Source organism: Lacerta agilis, chromosome Z (assembly GCF_009819535.1).
Source record: "Lacerta agilis isolate rLacAgi1 chromosome Z, rLacAgi1.pri, whole genome shotgun sequence".
Lineage (NCBI taxonomy): Eukaryota > Metazoa > Chordata > Lepidosauria > Squamata > Lacertidae > Lacerta > Lacerta agilis.
In genome coordinates this window covers 10,188,054-10,213,024 of record NC_046331.1, presented here as the reverse complement: position 1 = coordinate 10,213,024, position 24,971 = coordinate 10,188,054, and the positions used below count along the sequence as shown (strand labels likewise).

Sequence of the window (24,971 nt, the reverse complement as noted above, 5' to 3'; positions counted from 1 at the left end):
CTGTATTGCAGTGCTCTTAGGGATTTGGTGGTGGTAAAACCTTTGGCAGTGATTGGCTGAGCTTCCCTGATATCATAGAAGAAGAAGAAGAAGAGTTTGGATTTGATATCCCGCTTTTCACTACCCGAAGGAGTCTCAAAGCAGCTAACATTCTCCTTCCCCTTCCTCCCCCGCAACAAACACTCTGTGAGGTGAGTGGGGCTGAGAGACTTCAGAGAAGTGTGACTAGCCCAAGGTCACCCAGCAGCTGCATGTGGAGGAGTGGAGACGCGAACCCGGTTCCCCAGATAACGAGTCTGACGCTCTTAACCACTACACCACACTGGCTCTCAGGCAGAAGGGACTCTCACCCATTGGTGAAATTTCTCCCATCCTAGAGCAGAGGTGGAGAGCCCCAGGACTGTGCCAGGTACAGCCCTTTGGACCTCTCTATATGGCCCTTGGGTCTCTCCTCTGGCCAAACCCCCTCTCAAGCTACCGTACACCCATTCTCCCCAGATGACACCCATTCACTGGCCCTGCTTCACACTCTCCTTGAGTGTTTCTGCCTGTCCAGAATGTGCCCCTGAACTGATATAACTTGGATAGAGGATTGCGAAGAATGTGTGAATGGGAGCAGAAACCAGCCTCCTGTACAAATTTACATTTGTTGCTGCACTCATTTTTGCTTCTGGCTGCCCCAGTGGCCCCTAGAAAGTTGCCCCCAGTAGGGAATATGGCCCTTGAATTGAAAAAATGTTGCTTACCTCCAAGCGTGCCAACTTGAATAAAATATTGGGGGGGGGGGGAGGTGAGCTCCGCCCCACATAATCCATCATAAGACATAGCGCACACACATGTCATTTGAATGGCAATGTCCATCACCTTTAGGGAGGCCAGCCCCCTCAAATATTTGGGGGTGGGGGGCAAAGGCGCCTCAGCCCCTATGCTTATCCCTGTCATAGAGAGAAGCAGGCAGGGACTTGACAGCAGTTTAAAGGAAGGTTGGGGAAAAGGATTGTGCTGCCGTCTAATATTGACTTTTTAAAAGAAACTCTGGCACCTGAAGACACAGTGAAGTTAAACAGGTTTTTATTTTGCAACCAAACTGGTAGAACAAAAGATGTGTGAGGATACAGAATTATTTCATGAAGCAATTGGGATGCAGCCTGAGGAAGTATCATCCACCCTGGGGAAGCCCATAAAAAGCAAGTCTAGAGTAAGAAACTAGGGTGATGTCTGCTGTTTCCAGGATCTCTTCTCATTGTGTGACTTTTGCGGGCGAGTCGAGTTTGTTGGACCCTGGAAGGACCCAGAAGAAAAATGAACTGGTTTGATTTATATATATCTTAGTGACTGCATTGATGTAAAATTTTTATATGTAAGTGTGCATTATTGTAATATTTTGTTATTGGTTCATTTTTTTTTGTACACCACTTAGAAATATTTTAAAGCTGGTAAGTGGAATGGAAATAAATCCATCCGGAGGGTGGCCACGTGTTCTCATGCTTGGCTAGTGTGGAAAACTAGCATATTGGGCTGGGCGGGCCTTTTGGTTTGAAACAGCAGGGCTCTTCTGGTGCCTACAAAATGAATATAGTTGTTTGTCGCCTGGCTTCAGGAGCCTGGTCCATTAGAATGAATGGGGCACTGCCCCACTAACCTCATTCTGCCCACAGCCAACCCTCATACCTGCCTTCCTGCTTGCTTACAACCAGTCCACCTTCCTCCTACTTAGTCTCAGTGATACCCTTGAAGAACTCAGCAGGGAGAAGGATGGGGGACAAACTAGAATAAGTTGGCTCCCCCTCTTATTGACTCTGGCCGTACCAGTCATTGGCTCTAGCTCTACTTGCTGTTGGTCTCTGTGTCTTCTGCCCCACCAGTCCCAATGGAAAAGAGCCACCATTTGTTCTGTCCTTCTCTGCTTCCTAATGCTCTCACTAAAAGCTCGTGCAACAAGAAATGGAATCTATGGTCAGAAGCAGTAATGCTTCTGAATGCCAGCTGCTGGAGACTTTCAGGAGAGTAGACTGCTCTTGTGCTCAGGTCCTGCTTATAGGTTTCCCATAACGAGCATCTGGCTGGCCACTGAGAGAACAGGATGCTGGACTAGAAGGGCCACTGGCCTCATCCAGCAGGCTCTCCATATGCCCTTACAATCTCAAACATCACTGGTTCCTATGAATGCTTGGACTACCAAATCTCTTGTTCTCTCACCCCCACCCCCACACACTATCTGTACCAGCACGGTGTTTGCTGTCTCCAACCATGACAGGACTACAATACTTTATGTAAATACCTTCCAAGTGGAGCTCCTCATTATTAATGCAGACAGTTTCCGAAGGCAGAGGCAAACAGCGTTTGGCAGTGAAGCCTTTTTAATGAGGATGTCATTAAGGAATTCAGCTCGCAAACCGCCGTCCGATTCCCCATGCTCCTCCTCTCCCTCTCCTGTTCACATAACATTTTTTAAGCCTATTTATTTTTACAAACCTAGAAATCTGGACATTATCTTCTGAGTCCCCCACCCTTTTTTTAATTAACCAATTTATTAGTGGGACACATTCAGCCAGCTGGATCATGAGAACGCTGGCTTTTGACCCTCTTCCCCATTTTCCCCGCCGTTGAATGTGCAATAGCACTCATTATTTATCATCTTCGACCTCCAGGTTTGCTATAAATTCAGCCCTCTCCCTTCTGAAATTCTGGCATGCTGGGCAGAGTCAATAGGTGGGATTGGAATGGAGCGCCAGAAGGTTGGCCCTCAAATGAGTGGTCTGGAGGTAGTCTGGAAGCAGAGACACAGAAGGCCACAGTCTACTGCAAACCTTTTCTAGAGCAAATTGTTCAATCTGTGGTCCTCTTTCCCCATGAGTTCTGGCATTGGACCAGGACATGACTCCACCACCATTTCACTAGCCATTTCACCAAAACTAAGGAAGGACCCACACACTCTCAGAGAAGGCCTCCATTACTTGACCTTATTGAGCAGTTATGGGGAACCCATGGCCCTCCAGCTTTCAGTGGGCTCTAATTCCCATCAGGCCCAGCCCAGTCAGGGATAATGGGAGCTGTAGTCCAGCAACATCTGGAAGGCCACCAGTTTGCTACCCCTGTTCCCTGAGTATCACTATTCATGCTTTGGTTAGAGATGGGTCCCATGTCTGAAAAAAGTTGAAGACTACTGTTCTGGAGGACAATGGCCATATGAGAGACCCTATTGATATAACTCCCTCAGGTCTGACTTATCTACTGGGCTGCAGCCAAGTCCAGTGGAGCAAAATAACTTTTCTGGCTGAGCCAGCTGGGAGAGAGTGGCCTTCTGGATGTGACAAGAAGCCTCCTGCTAACTAGCAAGAAGTATCAGGACCCTAGGAACCAGATTAGGGCTGTGATGGTTGTGTGTGTGTTCAGCTAGCCCTAAGTGCCTTACTCCTTATGTCATCGTGGCAGAAGACCACTTGCTTTTCCTCTATGCTTCTCCCTCAACTGGTCAGGAGGGGTGTTGCAGTTGTCAGGTGACCTGCGTGAATTGCCTGGACTAGTTTAGGTTCAGCACTTGTCTGGATGACACCTGGCCTTCTGTCTTCCTGACATGGAGAAAGAAATCTGAGGCACTGAGTTATAACCAACTAAATTATGTTCAGAGTAGACCTATTGGAATCAATGGACCCAAGTTCGTTTATTAATGTCCATTAATTTCAATGGGTCTGCTCCAAGTATAACTACCAGTGGGGACACTCCATTGTATTCTGCCACACACAACCATGCATAGCCCATCCTTTGTGCAAGTCTGGCACAGAAAGTTTGCAATGTGTAAAGGATCCTAATCTTCTTGTTTATTTATTTATTTATTTACTTCATTACATTTCTATCCCACCTTTCCTCAGAGGCACTCAAGGTGGTGTACATAGTTCTCCTCCTACTCCACATGTTGTTGATCCCCACAACAACCCTGTGAGGTAGGTCAGGAGAGACTGAAACCAGCCCAAGGTCAACCTGAGAGCTTGCCAAGTCTGGATTTGAACTGTGGTCTCCTGCATCCTACTTTGACACTCTAACCACTACACTACATTGGCTCCTGCAATACCTCTCATCAGCTCTTGCTTTTTGATCCTCTATTGCTACTCCCCAAAATGTCTCCTCTCCTCTCCTCCATTAGGAAAACTCCCATCCAGAAGCTCAGGCTCTTCGTCCCTATAGCTCATTATGCAGATAGCCCTGAATGCAAAGTTTCTGTGATCAATAATGCAGATGAGCAACAAGAAGCAAAATGTCAAGAAGATGTCCTGTTGCTTTGGCATATGGCCAGCTAGCCAACAGAACAACACCTGAGCATCCATACTCTCCAAGTATTTTCTGTAGAGGTTTTCGGGGATATTGTTGGCAGGGTGCAATGACCCTGCAAGAGTGAATAGTTTTTCAGGACCAGAATCTGCTAGCTTGCGAAAATGAAGCAGGCACAGGTATATCCAAGGTCCCTTGGGTAGAAGATCACTTGGTGGCCAGTGTGAGAACAGGGTATGAGTATAATGGATAATTTGGGAGAGGTGTGGGGAGCAGTTTCCAGCCTGAGGGCCACATTCCTTTCAGAGCCTGTCATGGCTGGGGCTAGAGGCAAAAGTGGGTGGAACAAGAAACATAAGGATTACGTTTATACAGTAGGCTAGTTTTGGTCGCACACTTGCACACCCCTCTCTAACCTCCATCTAGGAAAGCAAAAGGCATTATCAGGGTCCAAGGACATATTCTAGCCAGGCAAAAACACTTGAGGGCCAGTGAGGGGTGCAGCCTATTCAGAGTGACAGTGCTCTGCACCCTTCCTCTGTTTTGGTTTTGTGATGCCTTTGTGGTCCCTTTTATGGCTAGGATTGCTTCAAGAACCTGTCAAAGTATCCTTGATTTTGTTTTACATAGCAATGGAGATACAAATCAGGTTAACGGAAGCAGCTGTGAAGAGTCGTTGAATAGCACACACACAAAATAGGGAGATGGTGAACCTGTCTCCACCACTCTGTTGTCACAACTCTAGTATCTATCCAATATTGTCTGTGACTGTCTTTGTTCGCTGGAATATAGCTTTCAAATTCTGCCTTGACTTTACACTCTTCCCGTTTCCATACCATTTTGTGCGGCTCACCGTTCAACCAGTGCTAGAAAGTTTGCAGGCACCTCGACTGCTTTTGTAAGGTGTCAACAGCTCCACTGTGTGGTGAAAGGACAATATGCATTTCCAAAACAGGCATCTTCTTGGTCTGTTACAGCCTTCCTAAGCCTATTACTGTCTAGGTGTTTTGGACCACAGCTCCCATCAACCCCCAGCCAGAGCAGTCTTAGTGCAAATCACATGGAGGGTTCCAGACTGAAAACGTCTGGTCACTTACCATGGTTTTCAAAACGTGCTTTGGAGAACTTTGGTGGCCCTCAGCAGCTTATTGGGGGATCCTCAATGAGAAAATCAGAAATGGCGCACTCATTTCCACATGGCCTGCCAGTGTGATATAGTGATTAGAGTGTCGGGCTAGTACCTGGGAGACCAGGGTTCAAATTCCAACTTAGCCATGAAGCTGGGTGACCTTCGGCCAATCACTGCCTCTGAGTCTGACATATTTCGCAGGTTGTTGTAAGGATAAAATGAGAAGAGGAGATCCATGTGTGCCATTTTGAGAGCTGGTGAGGTGAGAATAAGACCCTCAAGACAATAGTTCAAAATCTCCTTTCAGCTGTGAAGCTCTCTGGTGATCTCTGGCTGGCCAGTTACTCTCAGCTTAATCTACCTACAGGGTTGCTGTGAGGGTAAAATGGGGAATAGGATTACGAATGTCACCCTGAGCTATTTGGAGGCAAAGTGGGATAGATATGTGATAGAGAAAGAAAGAGAGAGAGAGAGAGAGAGAGAGAGAGAGAGAGAGAGAGAGAGAGAGAAAGAAAGAAAGAAAGAAAGAAAGAAAGAAAGAAAGAAAGAAAGAAAGAAAGAAAGAAAGAAAGAAAGAACAGTCTGCCTGCTTCCTCTCCTCTCTTGCCAAGGAGTCTTAGATGATTTTTTTATATTAATTTTTGGAAGCACCTGTACACTATTGAACAAAATATTCTCCTAAGTACACTCCCAGAATCCTCTGCACTGTTGTGGGTTCCATAGAAGACACCCAGGGGTCTATGTCAAAAGGAACCCTCTGGGTGGTATAAAGTTTGAAAATCACATATTTATGATTTTAAAAATTCCTCTGTGGAATTTTGTGTGTGCTGAAACCAATCAGTGTTTGTTAAAAAAAAAAAAAAAAAACTGTTAAGAGCTATGCGCAAGGACCATCCCGTAGCTCAATGAAAGAACACCTGCCTTGTAAGCAGAAGGTTCCAGGTTCAATCCCCAGCATCTCCAGATGCGGCTGGGAAAGGCTGCCTGTCTGAAACTCTGGAGGGATGCTGCCAGACAGTGTAGACAACACTGAGCTAGATGGACTTAGTATAAGGCAGATTCCTATGCTCCTTAGAGCTTTGGGGTTAAACAGACCTCCTCCTCAGAGTAAATGCTCAAAATTAAAAAGGAACATTCGATATATCTGTGCAAAAGCATGGCTTTATGTCCTTTAAAATTTGTTTTAATTGTTTTCAAATAATAAAAATTAAAAGTTCATAATAATAATGATGATAGACCTATTATAAAAGATGAATGCCAAAGATTAAATCAAATTAAATCCTGTGGTTCCTGTATTAACTAAGTCCATCACATTGTCAGGACGTCCATCGGTGCTCATTCCCAGGGGTCTCAATCGATTCCAAAATGGTACAAATAAAGTCCAATTTCCCCGAAAAGTCTCTAATGAGGTAGTTCTTCCCAGCAGTGCTTACAAATAGTTATCTTGTTCATTAACATGATATTTCTCATTGTTCCCCCTCCATAGTCCCACAGATGCTAAGTGCTCTGCCTTCAGTGATTTTGCTAACAATAGATGTTCAAATTAAAGGGGGAAGGATTGATATGTCTGGGCAAAGAAACAGCTTTAAGTCCTTGGCTACGAATTGTCCCAGTCTTGCAACTACAAATTTCCTGCAGATGGCATTAGGCTGGGGAAAGGGTGGGGAAGGCCAGACGCCGGAGCTGAGAAGAACCCCCAACTCCTTGGTCAGGCCACACCCCCTCACCAGCCCTGCATTGCATCCTCTTTGAGTGCTTTTGCCTGGCTGGAATGTGTCATTGAATCCTGTTAATGCCTCTTCCTTGTCTGGATGGAGGATAGAGAAAAGTGTGTGAGCATGTTTAGAAACTAGCCTACTGCAAAGGGGTATTTGCTCCACCCACTTTTGCCTCTGGCCCCACCCAGGAGGATGATCCCCCCCCCCACCATAAGGATGTTCAGAAGGTAATGCAACCCTCAGGCTGGAAAGGGCTCCCCCACCCTAGACATACATACACACACACACACCCTTTTGAAAGAATGGATGGGTGGATGAATGGCGGATGGATGGAGGTTGGAAAGAGGCACATTTGTGTATCAAAACCTCTGACTTCTGTGTGGCTGCAATCTAGCCTACTACAGTGGTACCCCGCAAGACGAATGCCTCGCACAACGAAAAACTCACTAGACGAAAGGCATTCACTAACGAAAGGGTGACTCGCAAGACGAATTTTTCTATGGTCATGCTTCGCAAGACGAAAATTTCAATGCATTCCTATGGGAATTAAATTCCTATGCATTCCTATGCATTCCTATGGTCGTGCTTCGCAAGACGAATTTTTCGCAATACGAAGCGACTCGCGGAACGAATTAATTTCGTCTTGCGAGGTACCACTGTATTCAAAGGTAAAATTTACATTCACCCCTCAATCCACTTTTGCCTCTGGCCCCACCCATTATTGGCATGTGGCCCCTGAATAGTTGCCTGCAAAGGAATGAGGCCCTCGGGCTAAAAACGGTTCCTTATTCCTAGCCTAGGGCTTTGTCATGTGCTACAGCTAAGGTCTCAAGTGACTCAGAGGCATGTTGGGGGAAACCAGCAGTGGGTCTGTCCCCTTTAATATTTGCTTACTTGCTTGTTTTGTATACCAACCTTCATGGGAAGACCACAGGGCTGTTCACAACATACAAGATGAGAACACAAGATGCATAATAAAACAAAAACCAAACAAACCAATAACCCCCACACCCACAAACACATTAGAAAGGCTACAGAATCAGACAAAGGCCTGGTTATAGGAAACCGTTTCTGCCTGGTGCCTAAAGCAGAAATGGAGCCACAGCAGAAAAGGCCCTGCTTTTTGTTGCTGCCCTCCAGACCTTTGTAGAAGAGGCACATGTAGAAGGGCCTCAGATTATGATCACAGGGTCCGGGTATATTCATTTTACCCCCAGTGAGCAACCAGGCCATTGAATTCTGCACTAGCTGAAGTTTCCAAACCATCTTCAAAGGCAGCACCATGTATATAACATGTTGCAGTAATCTAACCTAAGGGTTACCAGAGCATAGACAATAGTAGTTAGGCTATCCCAGTTCAGATAGGGACGCAGCTGGGTCACCAGCCAAAGCTGATGGAAAGCACTCTGCGCCACTGAGGCCACCTGAGCCTCAAGTGGCAGCAAAGGATCCAGGAGTACCCCTAAACTATTTACCTGCTCCTTCAGAGGGAGTGTAATCTCATCAAGAGCAGGCAACCTCCCTTCCATCTGACCTAGGGAACCACTCACGAATAGTGCCTCGGGCTTATCTGGACTGAGCTTCAGTTTGTTGGGTCTTATCCAGTCCATTACCAAGGCAAGACAACAGTCCAGCACAATCAGTGAATACTTGCAGATAGAAGTAGAGCTATGTGTCATCAGCAGATTGCTCACAACATACTCTAGCACTAGGAATAACCCCACTCAGTGATTTCATTTAGATGTTAAACATCTAAAAAGATGTAAAACTGAACCTTGAGAGGAACCCCACACTGAAGGCTCCACAATGCCGAAGAACACTCCCCTAGCATCACCCTTTGGAAATAACCATCCAAGTAGGACTGGAAAGGTGCTGAAAGCCTAAATCTCAACTGGTAGTGATCTGACCCTGACAAGGGGCTGGTGTTAACACCCCCCACTTCCAGATCACCCTCTTCCTGCCTAGTTGAGAAAACAAGGTCCAGGATGTGGCCTGCCACATGTGTTGGGTCAGTGAAACGTTCAGACAGTCCTATGGTCATCATGGCAGCCATGAAATCCTGAGCCACCCTAGAGCCAATTGCCTCAGCATGGATGTTGAAGTCCCACAAAACCAGTAGCCTGGGAGTCTTCAGCACTGCCTCCGAAACCAGCTGCCAGCTCAGGCAGGGAGACTGCTGGGCAACAAGGCAAGCAGAATCCCTGATCTGTCCCAACTGCCCAATGCCAGGAATACACGCTCTATAGATGGAATCTGTAGACCACAGCAACTGCCCCTCCCCGACCCTCAAGTCTGCCCTGATGCTGCACTGAGTACCCAGGTGGGCATAGCTGGGTGAGACCAACTCCACCCTGCTCACCCACCCAGGTCTCAATGATGCAGGCTGAATCGGCTTCCTCATCTACAATCAGGTCATGGATGAGGGAGGTCTTACTCTGGGCCCACCTGGCACTATCAACAGCATCCGCAGACCCGAGGGCTGGCTGATAGGACAATCGCAATTCCCCAGGTCAGAGGAGGGGCTGCCACACAACACAGTCGCCAGCTGCCTGTGCTGCGTGCCCCCTACCTGGCCTGCCCCACTTCCCATACCTTACCTCCCCTTGCACTGAGCCACTGTAATTGGGCCATCCCACTGCTCTCCGCAGTTCTTCTCTTCACAGGCACATATTCCACCCCTTAATTTAAACAAACAAACAAAACTCCAATTTTTTTTTAAAAAACCCACAAGTTTAAAAAAAACAACGTTAAAAACAAGTTAAAATATTTGCTCAATGAGGATGCAGGGATGGGCAAAGACTACCTGATAATGGAGAAAATTCCCTCCCCCCAGTACTGAAAAGGGTTAAGTCATTGTGAGAGATTTTGAAGGCATTTATGAAATGCAGATACACACAGAGAACCAGAAATGAAGTAAACAGCAGTCGTTTATGTTCAGCATCTATAGTATTAATTTACAGATTTCTTGGAAGGTTGTGGTGCAGCACATTGATAAAGGAAGCATGACATCAAAGCTCCCATGCATTCTTTTCTTTTAAAGCCATCAACTGATCCCTAGAAGGCTTCATTGCACCAGCTCTGTTTTCTGAAGATCTATTTAACATTATTTGAAATGCCCCCTCCCCTCCTCAAATAATGCATGTTTGCAAAACTGGTGTGATCTCCCACCCACCCCCACCCCCATATCCTCCCTGTGTTTCCAGAACGTTTCCCTCTAAATCTGCCAGCGTCAACATGAAGATTCTACCCCAAATTAATCGGGATGCTACATTCCCTCTGCAGAATACATCTGATGAACACCTCTGGAGAACAGCCCACTTTCTATTCAAAGAACACCAAAGAGAAGCACACACGATCATCCAATCTTTATTCCTACCCCCCACCCCACCCCACTATCTCGGCAAAGATAATTGCATATTGTCAGGTATGACGGCACCTGAAAAAAATGTATTAATCTCAGAGGCATTGATACTGAGAAAAGTGTGTGTGTGTGTGTGTCTTTGTTGAAAAGGTTTGCTTTTAATAAAAGCACAGTGAAGGGTCGCTTCTTACTGATAGACCAGCTCATGCATGCACATTCCTCACTTCAAGACTGCGATGCCAGGGACCTTTTCAGACGGCAGTCATGGGAGGCTGATATGAAGTCCTGTCGGGTGCGCATTGGATGACCCCCACCCCCACCCTGCATTGAAAGCTACCAACTCTGATTGCTTAAGGTCTCCCTCCATTGTTGAAGGCAGGAATCCCCCTGAATACCAGCTGCTGGAAACCACAGGAGGGGAGAGTGCTGTGCTGCTCAGGTCCTGCTTGTGGACTTCCCGTTGGGGCATCTGGTTGGCCTCTGTGAAACTAGGATGTTTGACTATCCGGGCCTTCGGCCTGATCTAGCAGGGCTCTTATGTTCTCATGTTTTGCAGCATTCCCAGTCATGCAGCAGCAGCAGCAGCAACAACAACAACTGCCTGATTCACATCTTCTGGTGGAGAGAAGTTCCCACATAACAAAACTAAATGCTGGGAGATTCACAGGGTGCACAACCAATCAAGCTGGGGAAATCAGAGTTCCACTGGCACCAGACAGGTGTCAACTAAGTGTTCACAGAGTCAGGGCTTGGAATGCAGGAAGCTGCTTTGTACTGGGTCGGACCCTCTGGTCCATAGCTCAGTATTGTCTACTGTGACTGGCAGTGGCTCTCTGGGGTTTCCCAGCCCTGCCTGGAGATGCCATTGGGACCTTTTGAACCTGGGACCTTTTGCTTATAAGGCACATGCTCTACCATTGAGCTGTGGATGAGCCTTTCTCATAGCTCTTGTGCTGTGCCACTGCGACTCTTCTCCTTGCATCCTAACCCATCCTGATGGATCAGTGGAGGATCTGATTCAGCCGAAGAACTTGGAGAAGGGAGGCCTCATGTGCTCAGCTTCCTGATGGAGTCTTCTGCCTGGGTATACTCACTGGGTGACCTTGGGCCAATCACTCACCCTTAGCCTAACCTACCTCACAGGGTTGTTGTGAGGATAAAATGGACAGAGATACAGAACTATGTATACCACTTTGAACTCCTTGGAAGAAACGTAGAATATAAATGCACCACATAAAAATGAATTAATATTTTTTGCTTGTGAATCAGGATGGAAACAGGGGTAGGAAGCCTCTGGCCCATGGGCCTAATTAGGCCCACAAGCCTTCCCTGTTTGGCCCACAAGACCTTTTTGACCCAGCCACCCTCACCTTCCCTATACCTGCCATCGTATATGACATCAGGGGTGAGGCAGCTAAAGATGGAGCTGGGCCAAAGGCACTTTGCACTTGCAAATTCTTGTGCATGCTGCTTTGTAAGCTCCAATGACCTGCATGTGCAAAAGCAGGTCATCTGTTGTCATTGTGACATAAAGTGATAGACAGGTAAATCAACTCATCCACCTGTCAAACTTGGCCTGTGTGGTGTGGGGGAGCTAAGGATCTCACCTGCTGGATGGGCTTAGTTTCCCCCACCTCTTCTGTGCCATATATATGGCTGAGGCTCTAACAGTGGTGTGTCCTTTACAGCAGCTGTCTTGAACTCCCCGGTAAGGGGCAGGGACCTCCTCTTGCTCCTAAGGTCTACAGATGGCCTCTGCCCCCTCTTCTGAAAAGGTCTTGTCCCATCTGATTCAGTATCTCTGGGAGCTGCCAGGTCCTGACATTTCTTCACCATGAAATATACGTTCCCAAAGGCAGATGAGGATCATCGCCATGCCATTGCAGAAATTACCTGATGGAAATTCTGGTCTAGGGAGATGTATCGGAGGCCCCACGGCAAATGAGTGCGACCTTCTGAGTACCCCTCCCCTGCTCCGAAGGCTTGATGGGGCTAACATGGAACGGTGCTCCCAGGATCTGCCGTGTCCCCGGCGACACCTCTGAATGACAGCCAACAACCGGCGTCTCTGCACGGCAGGAGGCAGAGCGCGGCTTTTGACAAACACTCACAGGGAAATAATAAAGTGGCAAACTAATTTTGCATCGGACACACTTACCAGAGCATAAAGAGCCTCTGAAAAGGAGACATCTTGTGCCATCTATCTTCCTTAAACACCCAAGCTGTGACAAAGTGGAAAGCAAAATTATGATGAATGATGGGACATATTTCCGTCGGTACCTGGGCGCTTTAACCTGGCGGAATGGGTGCTAATGAAAGACAGAACTTCTGCCGGTGCTGCGGGGGGAGATCTACTTGCAACACACACACATACACCCAAGTCTGTATTATAAATTGGTGCTTCGTTTTCATCAAAAGCGCATAATGAAGGAGCATCTCATGACATAAATTAAAACCGGCAAGTGATGGGTCAGCATTGCGCCATGTTGCGCGAAGACAAATGGCCGCCGATCCCTTGACAGTGGCTGTATCTCATTTACAATATTTTTCTCTCTCCCCGTGTGTGTGAGTGTGCGAGTACATTTCCCGATTGCAAAGGGGAACATGGTGAGGTTTTGTTCGTCAATGGCGTCAGCGTCATTTATTTTACTGCCTCATTTGAATATGATGAATACCAGAGTCCTTTATTTGTTCACAACAACCAAATAATTGTAGATCCACCAGTTTAGCTGCAATTAATCATTAGATGGGTTCTCCCCCTCCTGCCACCCTTCTCCCCCAGCAATCCGCTATAAACATGACATTGAACAATAAAAACATTAACCTCTGCTTTGCAACAACGGAAATATGTGTGCGTGCATGTGTAAATATATACACACACACAAAAATAAAATATGCACATATACCTATGTATAGACACGTGTGAGCATGCACACACAGCAAAGATCTATCTGGCTGTTCAAACCTCTTGCAAGGTTAGTGGTCCATAGTCAATATATTTCCAGATGTGGCAACTCAAATTTATTATGTAATTAGCTTCAGCTCTCTTCCTTTTCCACATGCTTGCGGGGTGGGGTGGTTAACAATGGCTAAAAATAAAACCACACAGAATGCAATTCCTATTTTTACCTCTGATAAGGAGCTCAATGCTGATGAGCTGCTCAGAGCTCAGCCTAGATGGGTGCAAGAAGACCACAGCTCAGTTCTGGGGGCCCTGATTTGAATGCAGAAGCTCCTGTTTGATTCCTGCCATCTCCAAAGAAAAGGGATTAGATGACACAGGGCTTTGTGAACTGGTTTCTTTTCCCCTGCCCCCACCAGTGCTTTGTATTTTGATAATGTGGATGATCACTACAAGTCACTTTGGGCACACGGTATATAAACTAAGTCAATTAAATTATCAATAAATCATCCAACCCCCTTCTTTATGTGTCCACTCTAAGACAGGCCTGGAGACTGACAACAAGGAAGAGAGGGTCTTTTCAGTGGTGGCTCCCCTGCCTGTGGAATGCTATCCCAGGTAGGGCCTGTTTGGTTAACCACATTGGCATCTTTTCATAAATTTGATGGAATTTGAGAAGTCTCTAAACTTGATAGTGAGTAGAGCCTGCCCTGTGTTAGACAGCTCAGAAGTCGGGACCAATGAATAACTAAGGCTGCAGGAATTCACCAGAAATCAGGTGCTAAGCAAACCTCAACTGGAACCTGAAGCCTTCTGAAATACTTTTTCCTGTCCTGTCCAGGAGGATCTATGGCTAGCCTAGCTTCAGTCTGGGACCTGAAGGTACTTCACTGGGCACTTGCCATGGTCAGCAGTATGAGTTGGGCAAAGAGGTGGGAACAAGGTACCACAGGGACCAACCAGTAGTTCTGGACAAAGAAGGAAACAGAGTCAAGAAAAGCCAAAAGCCAGTGCTGATGAATGAATCAGAACTGGTGGTCAAACTAGAAGGAGGGATCAATCAGCTAGCCAGATGTCATGACCGAAGAATAACCAAGGATGCAGGATTGCACCGGAGCTCAAGAATATTTTACTGCTCAAGCAAAGCTTGAGCTGAACAGGAAGCCAATGATACTCTACTTTGAGTGGGTGGAGTCCAGGGCCTGAAGGTCCTTCACTGAGAAGCTGCCACTTGCAGTTCAATGGTTGGCTACATAGGGCAGCCACACATTGACCCAGCAGCTCCTGACCCCATATCCTATTGTATGCATACGAAGGAGCTTGGCAGGAATCTTTCCCATTTCAATCCCTGGATTGAAACTGGGATCTTCCGCAGGCAAAGAAAGGGGCTCCACTGCTGAGCTTCACCCATTCCCCAGGAGCAGGAAAAGGAGCAGCTATCTCCTCCAAGCCTGATCTCTTGGTGTCCTGGTTACAGTCAATAAGTGTTGAAACACACTGTTGTGTCTTCGGGGGGTGGGGGGGGGAAGCAGTAGGACTACCATCACTTGCTCTTACTTTGCATTGCCCTTATTTGCCCTCAGTGATATCATCATGCAATCCTACCACAGAGTGCTGCCATTCCATTTACTACATGAGTAGGGGTACGGGAGAAATTCGGTTTGGTTCACATTTCAAGTTTTCCCAAAAACAACATGTGAAACACAGAAACATAGCTGTCCATCAAAATTCACACTTGATGTTCTCCAATGGCATTTGTTGTGTCGCACACCACACCCGCTGGTGTGAATGAAACTTATCATGGCATGATAATTTCTGCATTGTATTTGAGATTTCACATGATGTGAAAGGCACTTCTGGAAAACCAGTGGAATCTAGTGCATGTCTGGTGCTCATTTCTGTGTTATTTGATTCTGGGGGGGTGGGGGGGGGTGGACGACCACATTTTAACCCAGAAAATCTTGGGAGTAAAGTGATAGGATTTGGAGGATGGTATGTTATTTCCTGCTGTTTTCATTGGGGGGGGGGGAAATAACAGGGAATAGAAGCACACATGTGCACAAAGGAAGAGGGAATACCAATGTTTTCCAATGGCATTTGCTGTTGTGTCATGCCACACACAAACACACACACACACACACGGATGTGAATGAAACCCAGTGTGACATGCTTTTAAACTGTGAAAAAGCTGTTGTTCCATAAAACCACAGGTACTGCAGTGCAAGAGGAATGTAAGAAAATGGGATAGAAGCACTGGCATTATAACTGGGGAAGCTAACCCAATATTCCCCATAGCTGAATGCACACTAAGGGTAGCTCAGAGTAGACCTACTGAAATTAATGAACATAAGTTAGGTCCATTAATTCTAATAGGTCTACTCTGAGTAAAACATAGTTGCCCACAATCCTAGCCTTAACCCTAGCCTTAATAATTCTTCATGAAGTCTGCTGAAAAGCTCCAGATCTGTACTCTCAGCTCAGCTGTCCCTGAGCCCCCTCCCATAATCCCTTGCACCTGCTGCTCCCTGGCGAAGTCCCATGGCGCACGTGCAGTGGAGAGTGTTCCTTTTAGCACTCTGATTCCAGCCTGAGGCTCTGGAAAAGAAATGCATCCAGGATGCCCAAATGACAGCGCCTCCGGCAAAAGACACTTTAGCGCTCAGCAGCAGCAAAGTAAAAAGGGAAACAAACTTGCAGGGCATGGGTGACAGCGGGAGATGAATTCCATCGCAGGATCAAATCATTCTGCTTCTGACAGTTAAAGAGGTGGAAGGAACTAACACAGGTTCCTCTTAAGTCAGGCTTGTTCATCTAGGACAGGGTGGGAAACATTCGGCTGCTGAACTACAACTCCTGGATGCTGTTGGAATACAGTTCCCATTATCCATGACCACTGGCAAACTGATAAATAAGAGAGCAGGCAAGCAGCTGGGGAGCTGGCTGAGGTTGGTGGGGGAGTGCCCCAATCAGGTCTCACAGATCCTGGTCTCACAGAGTGGCCAACCAGACGCTCGTAGGAGAGGTCAGCAAGGAGGACCGGAGAATAACAGAACTTATCCAATTTGTGATCCCCTCTTCCATTTCCACTTCTTCCCCTCCCTTTCACAATTCTATGCCACCAGTAGAGGCTGCTCCATTCGAATGAATGGGGAGCACTGTGCCACCAACTTCAACCCCCCCCCCCACCTTGCCTGACTTCCTTCCTACTTGCAAGTTAGGTAATGATATATCGACTGGGGAAAGAAGTCTTTTGCCACTTGGCACTGGGCTGCAGATGCCTAAGGAACTGCCCCCATGGCAGTCAGATCAACTCTACTGGCTCTGCTGCACCACCTACAGTCCAGGGGGTGGCACTGCAAGTAAACCCCCTTCTTAGTCTCACCATCCCCCCCCCTTTAGTAACTCAGCAGGAAAGAGGAAGGGGACAAACCCAAAATTACTCTTACTTTGTTCTTATGTCCCTGCTTATGATTCCTAGCCGCTGGTACTGGGAGGCAAACTGCTTCAGACTGTGGAGGTATAGCATAGCCATCGTGGCTAGTCACCATTTCATAGAATTATAGAATTGCAGAGTTGGAAGGCAAAGGACCGCAACTCTATGGACTGAGCTACTGATAGCTCCCCCCCCCCCCCGATTTATCCAATCCTCTCTTGAAGCCATCCAAATCACGACTTTATTCTGTTCTGCCATTGCCTCTGGCACCGCAGGTCTCCCGGCCTCCCGCCCTACCAGTTCCAGTGTGGATGCTGCCAGTCACGGCTGCTCCTTGTGTTCTTAACTGCCACTGCTCAGCTACCGGTAGGTCTCCCCCAGCCAACAAAGACCATGCATTCTCTAGCCTGGCTGGGTGTGTCCCTCAAACAACTGCACGGAGCCTCATAATGCAGAATTGGCCCCGGCTGACCCAAAGAGGCCGGCAGAGCAGAGCAACAAAGGAATGCAATGCGGGGGGACATCCTCCCTTGCGTGAGGAGTCCTTAGCAGCCTGCCAGAGTTTCCCGTGCGGTGGATGCAGCAAGCACATCTCTCCCCCCCCCCTCTCCAAATGGATGGTGGCGAAGGCGCACTCCAGCTGCCGGCGCCTCGCTGCCCTTGTGCGGTTCCCTGCCAGTTGTGCGTTGCCGATTGCAATGAGCGCCACCATCTGCCGTGCCACGTGGACATCATAATCTTCCCTTAATTACATTAGCTGTGCAATCAGTTACTGCATTACAAGGCCGACGATGAGCTTTTAAATCTTGGTGGAAATCATAAATAATTGCAATAAGTGCCAGGCGCCAGATGCGAATGCCAACGCCGTGCGCGCTAGATAAATAGTAACCTTACGACGCAGCATTCCGCGGCTGTCCAGCCATCGGGGCCGCTGAGTGCCTTCCCTTTCCCCCGGTCTCCCGCGTTTGTGACCTGTTTGTGATCGTACCATTCTTGCATTAAAACGGAAGAATAGGAGGAAGCAAGGAGAGAGTGAAGGGAAAGAAAACTCGACCAGTCAGGCCTTTAAAAAAGAAACTGAGATGTTAGTCTTAAAAAAAAAAAGTATTCTGGTCTGGTATCACAAACTTTGAGATGCACGTGTGAGGAGGAAACGGGCTATTCAGGGGGCTTTGTTGTGTAAGAGCTGCCTGGCACGCTCTCAAAATTACCAGGAATGGTGGGGCAAGAATGGAAACAGACCCTGCGGGGCTGGAAGCCGTTTCTCACAACGGGAGGGAAAGAAAGAAAGAAAGAAAGAAAGAAAGAAAGAAAGAAAGAAAGAAAGAAAGAAAGAAAGAAAGAAAGAAAGAAAGAAAGAAAGAAAGAAGTTGTACTGTAATTGATAGCAGAAGCGGTTAAGGAAGGACCTCTTTACTGAATCCAAGCTGCAGGGAGAGATTTTGCAAGTCAAACCAGTCTTCTCTGTCCTGCTCTTATTGCAAAAAATAAAAATCATCCATGGATATATCATAAATGGAACTTCACACAAACACACACACGGAATGGATGGAGGGGTGCAGTGTGTGGGGATTTAATTATTTTCACTTTCTGAAACAAGACATAAACTGAAGCGCACTTAGCCTTCAAAATTCACACTTTCCTGAATTGTGCAGTGCAGTGCTCCAACCAACTCATGTTTACAAAAAGTTATATAGTAGGATGAAATGAATACAAAACAATTGTATATATCAGAAGAAATCTGCACTAAAATTCTGCCAGACGACAACTCTGCCGTCAGATGCTGGGCAGGAGGGCAGGGGGTTGGGGTGGAGAGCTGCCCGTGGCAGAAGAGCCCACCAGGGCGCTCTGACCGATGGGCAGGCTCTTCCCCGGACTCAACTCTTGGGCCCCAGACTCTCAGCCTGGCGCCCCTGAGAGCCCGGCATCTGGGTGCCCTGCACCCCTAGCACCTATGGGTACGACGGCCCTGCATTTAGGGCTCTAAATGCTAGTGCTAACACCTTGAATTGTGCCTGGTAGCTCACTGGCAGCTGGTGCAGTGCTTTCAGGACCGGGGTCATATGACTTCATTGGGCTGCCCCGCTTAACCTAGCAGCCACATTCTACACTAGCTGCAGCCTCTGAACAGTCTTCAAGGGCAACCCATGCAGAGCACATTACAGTAGTCAAAGTAGCCCTAAGAGCCACTGAGCTTCACCACGTGTCAGCTCAGTGAATCTGCTGATATGCACCACCTCAAATGTGATGCGTACCATCCCATTCACAACTGTAAGCCATCCCTAAATTTGCAATCATTAAAGAATACCCTCCAACATTTCTCTGATGAAAATAGGGACGTCCCATTCCATAATGATAATTTTACTATTTATACCCCACACACCTTACTGGGTTGCCCCAGCCACTCTGGGCAGCTTCCAACATACAGGTGAAACTCGAAAAATTAGAATATCGTGGAAAGTTTCATTTCTTTCAGTAATTCAACTTAAAAGGTGAAACTAATATATGAGATAGACTCGTGACATGCAAAGCGAGATATGTCAAGCCTTTATTTGTTATAATTGTGATGATTATGGCGTACAGCTGATGAGAACCCCAAATTAACAATTTCAACTTTGGGGTTTTCATCAGCTGTGCACCATAATCATCACAGTGGTAACAAGCAAAGGCTTGACATATCTCGCTTTGCATGTCATGAGTCCATCTCATATATTAAACTCCAGTAGCTAACAAAAACAATTGCTTACATAAATGGACTTTTCCACGATATTCTAATTTTTCGAGTTTCACCTGTATATAAAAATAATAATAAAATATTAAACATTAAGAAAACACTTCCCTATACAGGAGGCTTGGGGGGGGGGTCAGATAATTCCATACTCTCCAACATTTCTAATGAAAATAGGGACATCCTAAGGAAAAGTGGGGCATTCTGGGATCAAATCAGAAACTGGGATGACTTCTGTAAATCAGGGATGTCCCTGGAAAATAGGGACACTTGGAAGGTCTCTCAAAGTATTGAGCAACTCTACGTTCAAAGGCAGAATACTTCCATTCACCAGATGCTGGGGACCAACTGTAGGGGATGGCCATTACCACCATAAAGCCCACTATTTGCGATGTTCAGGCATTTGGCATCCTTATGTAGCCAAAACAGCACTACCCCATGCAGAGGAAGTAGGAAAGGATGCTTAGCAGAGCCAGGAGGTTTTCAAAAAGGCACTGACGGAGGTAGGGGGTGCGGTGGGTACAGCCCACTCCGGGTGTCATCCCTGAGATGGGGTGACATCGCCGTGCTACCCCCCTGGGATGCTAGCCCTGCCCCTGTGAGCAGCTAGCCCCGCCCCTGGGTGCTGGAGCAGCTAGCTCTGCCTCTGCAAAGAAGGCAAGATAAATCTATAGGAAAAAGGAAAGCCTAAAAGGGCGCATCTTTGGAATACTGACTAGCTTGGGGTGGGGAGATGGAAAACAAGGATGAAGAATGGAATCAAGAGGTTGGAATCCTAAAAGTTAGCATTAAATAGTGGGTGGACATAGCAGACGACACAGTGATTCTCCAAGCAGCTCTCTTTATTCTCAGGCTGGAACAGAACTGAACTGCAGGGCTGAGCCAGCCTGCTTCTCATGTTACTACTCAGTAACATGCAACAGTAGCAACTCTCTCTCTAGCTACCCAATCCGTGAACGGCACTCTCAATCCTTCATTTGCATGTGGACCTGAGTGAGAACTGCAGTCGCGGTGGGCAGAGTGAAACTATATACACAACACCCCTAGTGGCCTAGGGTGAGAACTTCAATACATAAGTTAGCATTTTATAGAATCACATAATTGTAAAGTTGGAAGAGACTGCGAGGGTCATCTAGTCCAACCCCCTGCAGCCCAGGAATCTTTTGTCCGATGTGGGGCTTGAACCCACAATCCTGTACACAGAAGTTCCTTTTAGCTAGTTTGCTAAAGCAATTACTCTGTGAAATGCTGCTCCTGTACTTGTTATTTATTAATGACTTCTAAGCAATTTAGAAGTGCAAAAAATAAGTATGAAATCCATACATTATTAAAACACAAAACAATACTATCAAAACATTAGGATGGAGAGAAAAAACCCTCAATGATTAACATTTACAATAAAACAAGCCAGTTAAAAACTATGCCAACTAAAACTGTTATAACAAGGATTAACAGAATCAGAATCTGGAAGTTCAGGTTCAGGGAGAAGCTTGCTAAAACAAGAGCTGGCGGAATGCCAATATGAATGACACCTCTCATATTTCTGCAGAAGGAGCATTCCAGAACCCAGGTGCTGCCAGTGAAAAAGCCCTCCTCTGTGATAGCACCAACTGACAATCATCAGCCTGTGGCAAAACTATCATCTACGCTAATATCCATCAACGTATCTTGTGGCAGTGAGTTCCACAAGTGAACAATGGGTGGCATGCAGCCTCCAGAGACCATTTTGGTTGTGACTCCTGGAAGACCTGCTCCCTAGACGTTTTCCACCTAGCCTAGGAGAATGGGGCCCTGACTGACTCCAGCTACAAAAGCTGAGACTGCTTGAGCTGGGGTGTTGTTTAGGGGTTTTTGTTGAGAGGCATGGGTTGGTTGGTGCTGTCACTGATATTCGTTTTTTGTATCTTTAGTTCTTACTATGATTTATGTGGAAATTGCTCCGATGTGTTTTATTGTTTATGACTGCCTTTGTTATGTATCTAACTTGGTAAAAAAAAAAATGTTATAAGTCGCCTTGCACACAATTTAAAACCATAGAAAGGCAGCGTACAAATATATTTTATGTTGATGATGGTTTTGATGAACTCCAAGCAGAGGGGTGGGCTCCTTATGGGCCTCCTAGAAATGTATTAATTCATTCATTCATTCATTCATTTGATTTATATACTGTCCTTCATCAAAAGACCTCAAGGAAGTTCACAAGAACTGATAAACCAATTAATCAAAAATAAATAAATTCCTAAGCAACATACATTTAAAAAAACCAATTTATTGTGGCCAGCCTTAGCCCTACTCAGAGTAGACTCATTTAAACTGATGGACATGACTAATGCAGGCCTGTTCATTGCAGAGGGTCTACTCTGAGTAAATCCTACTTGAATTAAAACCCAGAATTTGCTTGGCCTTGTTGGAGACAGGTTACTGGGTTTGATGCCCCCTTTCGTTTTCCAAATGCGGCCAATTTACACATTCATCCATATTACAATTCTGAACACAATTTTCTCACCGGAGGCTTTGATGGAATTAAGCAAAATCATGCCACCTGACTACAACTGCCAATAAATAAGCTGCAGCCTCTCCTTCTGGCCAGCTACAGAGAGGGGGTGATCTGACAATGGTAGAGAGCAGGACAGCGGCTCCCTCTTCAGGTTAGTTATGATACTGCCACACAATTAAAATGTCTGGAAGTTTTTTCTTTGAGACCTCTCAGCTGCAAGTCAGTGAAATGGGCATCCCCAGCTTCCTTCAAATCAGAAAATGTCCCCTTATGAAAGGTTTTCTGCGCAGATGGCATCGTTACCAATTTATGTGCCTTGCTGGATTCAGGCAAGAAAGCAACTTCCTAACTCATAAATGCTTTTGTCTGCTTTGTTTTGCCAAGGCAGGGTAACTTTCCCTTTGATGAGTTAATGAATACATTGCTGTGTTGGGGGGGGGGGGAACCCACCGAAGCACCACCATTAATGGGCTGAGAGGAATCTTTAATTTCATTCGCCATCCCATAAGGGAAGTGAAAAATCTGTCCAAGAGCTTCTCCATTGCTCTTCAAAATAAGTAAAGAGAAATAACAAAACTCCTTAATGACGGAATTTATCACCCCCTCCCCAATTGCCACCAAAATGAAACTAATTTTTTCCCACACACTTCCCTGAACAGCTGAGATTAAAAAAATTCAGCTGTTATATTTGTCAGTGCAACAGAACAACAGAGAGCAAGAGTGAGAGGAGGTGGCCTTGCAGTCTTATTCATGTTCAATCAGAACACATCGTTGGAGGCAAGACATCTTTTAATGCCAGTTAGTAGGAATCACGGGGAGTGCACCTGGTCGGCCACTGTGAGAACAGGATGCTGCAGGAGGTGGGCATGTTTATATACTGAATTTCTATCCTGCCCTTCATCCCAAAGGAGCCCAGATAAAACCAAATAAAACATCTGGTTTTATTTGGTATTTTAAAGGTATACATTTTCGCCATTAATGTGTCTGTCAATGCTGTTAAATAAATAAATACAACCCAGACATGTAATTTTGTCAGGTCACTTTTGTTCACTTTAGCACCTTGTTAGTCCTACTCAGAGTAAACTCTTTGAAAAATGAATGCCGTTTATTTTGAATACTAATGAAAAGGGTTTACAAAATACATTTTCAGCCACATTGCTACATATCTGCATGCCATGACTATGTTAAGAATTGATGCTTTTGAATTATGGTGCTGGAGGGGACTCTTGAGAGTCCCATGGACTGCAAGAAGATCAAACCTATCCATTCTTAAAGGAATCAGCCCTGAGTGCTCACTAGAAGGACAGATCCTGAAGTTGAGGCTCCAGTACTTTGGCCACCTCATGAGAAGAGAAGACTCCCTGGAAAAGACCCTGGTGTTGGGGAAGATGGAGAAGGGGACGACAGAGGATGAGATGGTTGGACAGTGTTCTCGAAGCGACTGGCATGAGTTTGGCCAAACTGCGGGAGGCAGTGAAGAATAGGCATGCCTGGCATGCTCTGGTCCATGGGGTCACAAAGAGTCAGACACGACTGAATGACTAAACAACAACAAGAAGCCGTGTTGGTCTGACACAGTCAAAACAAAACAAAAAATAAAAAATTCCTTCCAGTAGCACCTTAGAGACCAACTAAGTTTGTTCTTGGTATGAGTCTGAAGAAGTGTGCATGCACACGAAGGCTCATACCAAGAACAAACTTAGTTGGTCTCTAAGGTGCTACTGGAAGAATTTTTTTATTTTTTGTTGTTGTTACTTTAGTTGGAGAAGATGATCTTTATGAGGAGGGCTGTTTCCATAAATCCCTGATGGAATAACAAGGGAGAATCCTGCTGAAAAATTAAATACAGCAATATTATAATGGCATGAGTACCTATCGTACTCAGTCGCCAGCGAGGGAGGTTTTGCTTATGTTGTTATTTACATTCATTGTCTAATTATGGGGAATATGGGGTGTTAGGGTAGGGGATAGTACCTCTGGTGGAGGTCATGTTCCTTATGGGGTAGTTTGTTCACCTTTGGCCCTCACTCTGCACTCAGCTCTCACCTGTGGCTCCTAGAAGCTGTCAGCATGCGACAGTGGCCAGGCCAAGAGGGGAGTCTTTCTGCGTGGGCAGCCCAAGACCTCCATACACACTACCCAGACTTGCACCCCAGGCAGGTCACTTTAGTGCTGCTAACACAGATGTTTGACTTCACCCCGGAGGTGCACTCCATTGTCTCAGGAGGCAGATGCCAACAATATATTTAAGAAGAGGAAGAGTTTGGATTTGATATCCCGCTTTTCATTACCCAAAGGAGTCTCAAAGCGGCTAACATTCTCCTTTCCCTTCCTCCCCCACAACAAACACTCTGTGAGGTGAGTGGGGCTGAGAGACTTCAGAGAAGTGTGACTAGCCCAAGGTCACCCAGCAGCTGCATGTGGAGGAGCGGAGACGCGAACCCGGTTCACCAGATTACGAGTCTACCGCTCTTAACCACTACACCACACTGGCTCTCCATAAGCAATAGTTTTAAGAAAACTATTAAAAAATACTTCGCATGCCTGGCTTTGATCTGTTAATTTCAGTGGGTCTAGTTACTTAGTTGGAGAAACCCATAGTTTATATCAGTATCTTTTATGATAAACTTTAAATTGTGTTTAAAGAGGGCTTGATGATTATATGAACCCCACTAAATAAATGCATAAATAAAATAAAGGAATCACAGTGCGGCAACACCTACACTTTGGAACTCCCTGCCTATTGACAGCTGACAGGCACCTTTGCTGCACACATTTCAGTGCCTGCTAAAAACATTTTTTGTTTCGACAAGCCTGCCCAAAGACCTAATAAAGCTGATGTGAATTTTAATCTGTTTTTAGTTTATCTCCCCCCCATCCGTTTTTTAAAGTCTCAAATTATTATTAATTCTAGATATTGATATTATTTCTTTA

At 46.1% G+C, this 24,971-nt stretch overlaps 1 long non-coding RNA gene across 2 annotated transcripts; it reads right to left on the bottom strand.

Moving 5' to 3' along the window:
• Positions 1-1,084: 1,084 nt before the first annotated feature.
• On the bottom strand, positions 1,085-24,042 carry LOC117040417. 2 transcript variants are annotated; one of them, XR_004425845.1, is made up of 4 exons: positions 24,012-24,042; positions 12,636-12,699; positions 2,282-2,433; positions 1,085-1,281 (listed from the first exon to the last, which is right to left on the bottom strand). It is a non-coding gene; the product is annotated as an uncharacterized LOC117040417 (long non-coding RNA). The 2 variants fall into 2 exon arrangements; XR_004425844.1 differs by lacking the exon at positions 24,012-24,042 and having other exon boundaries at positions 12,636-13,283.
• Positions 24,043-24,971: the final 929 nt, after the last annotated feature.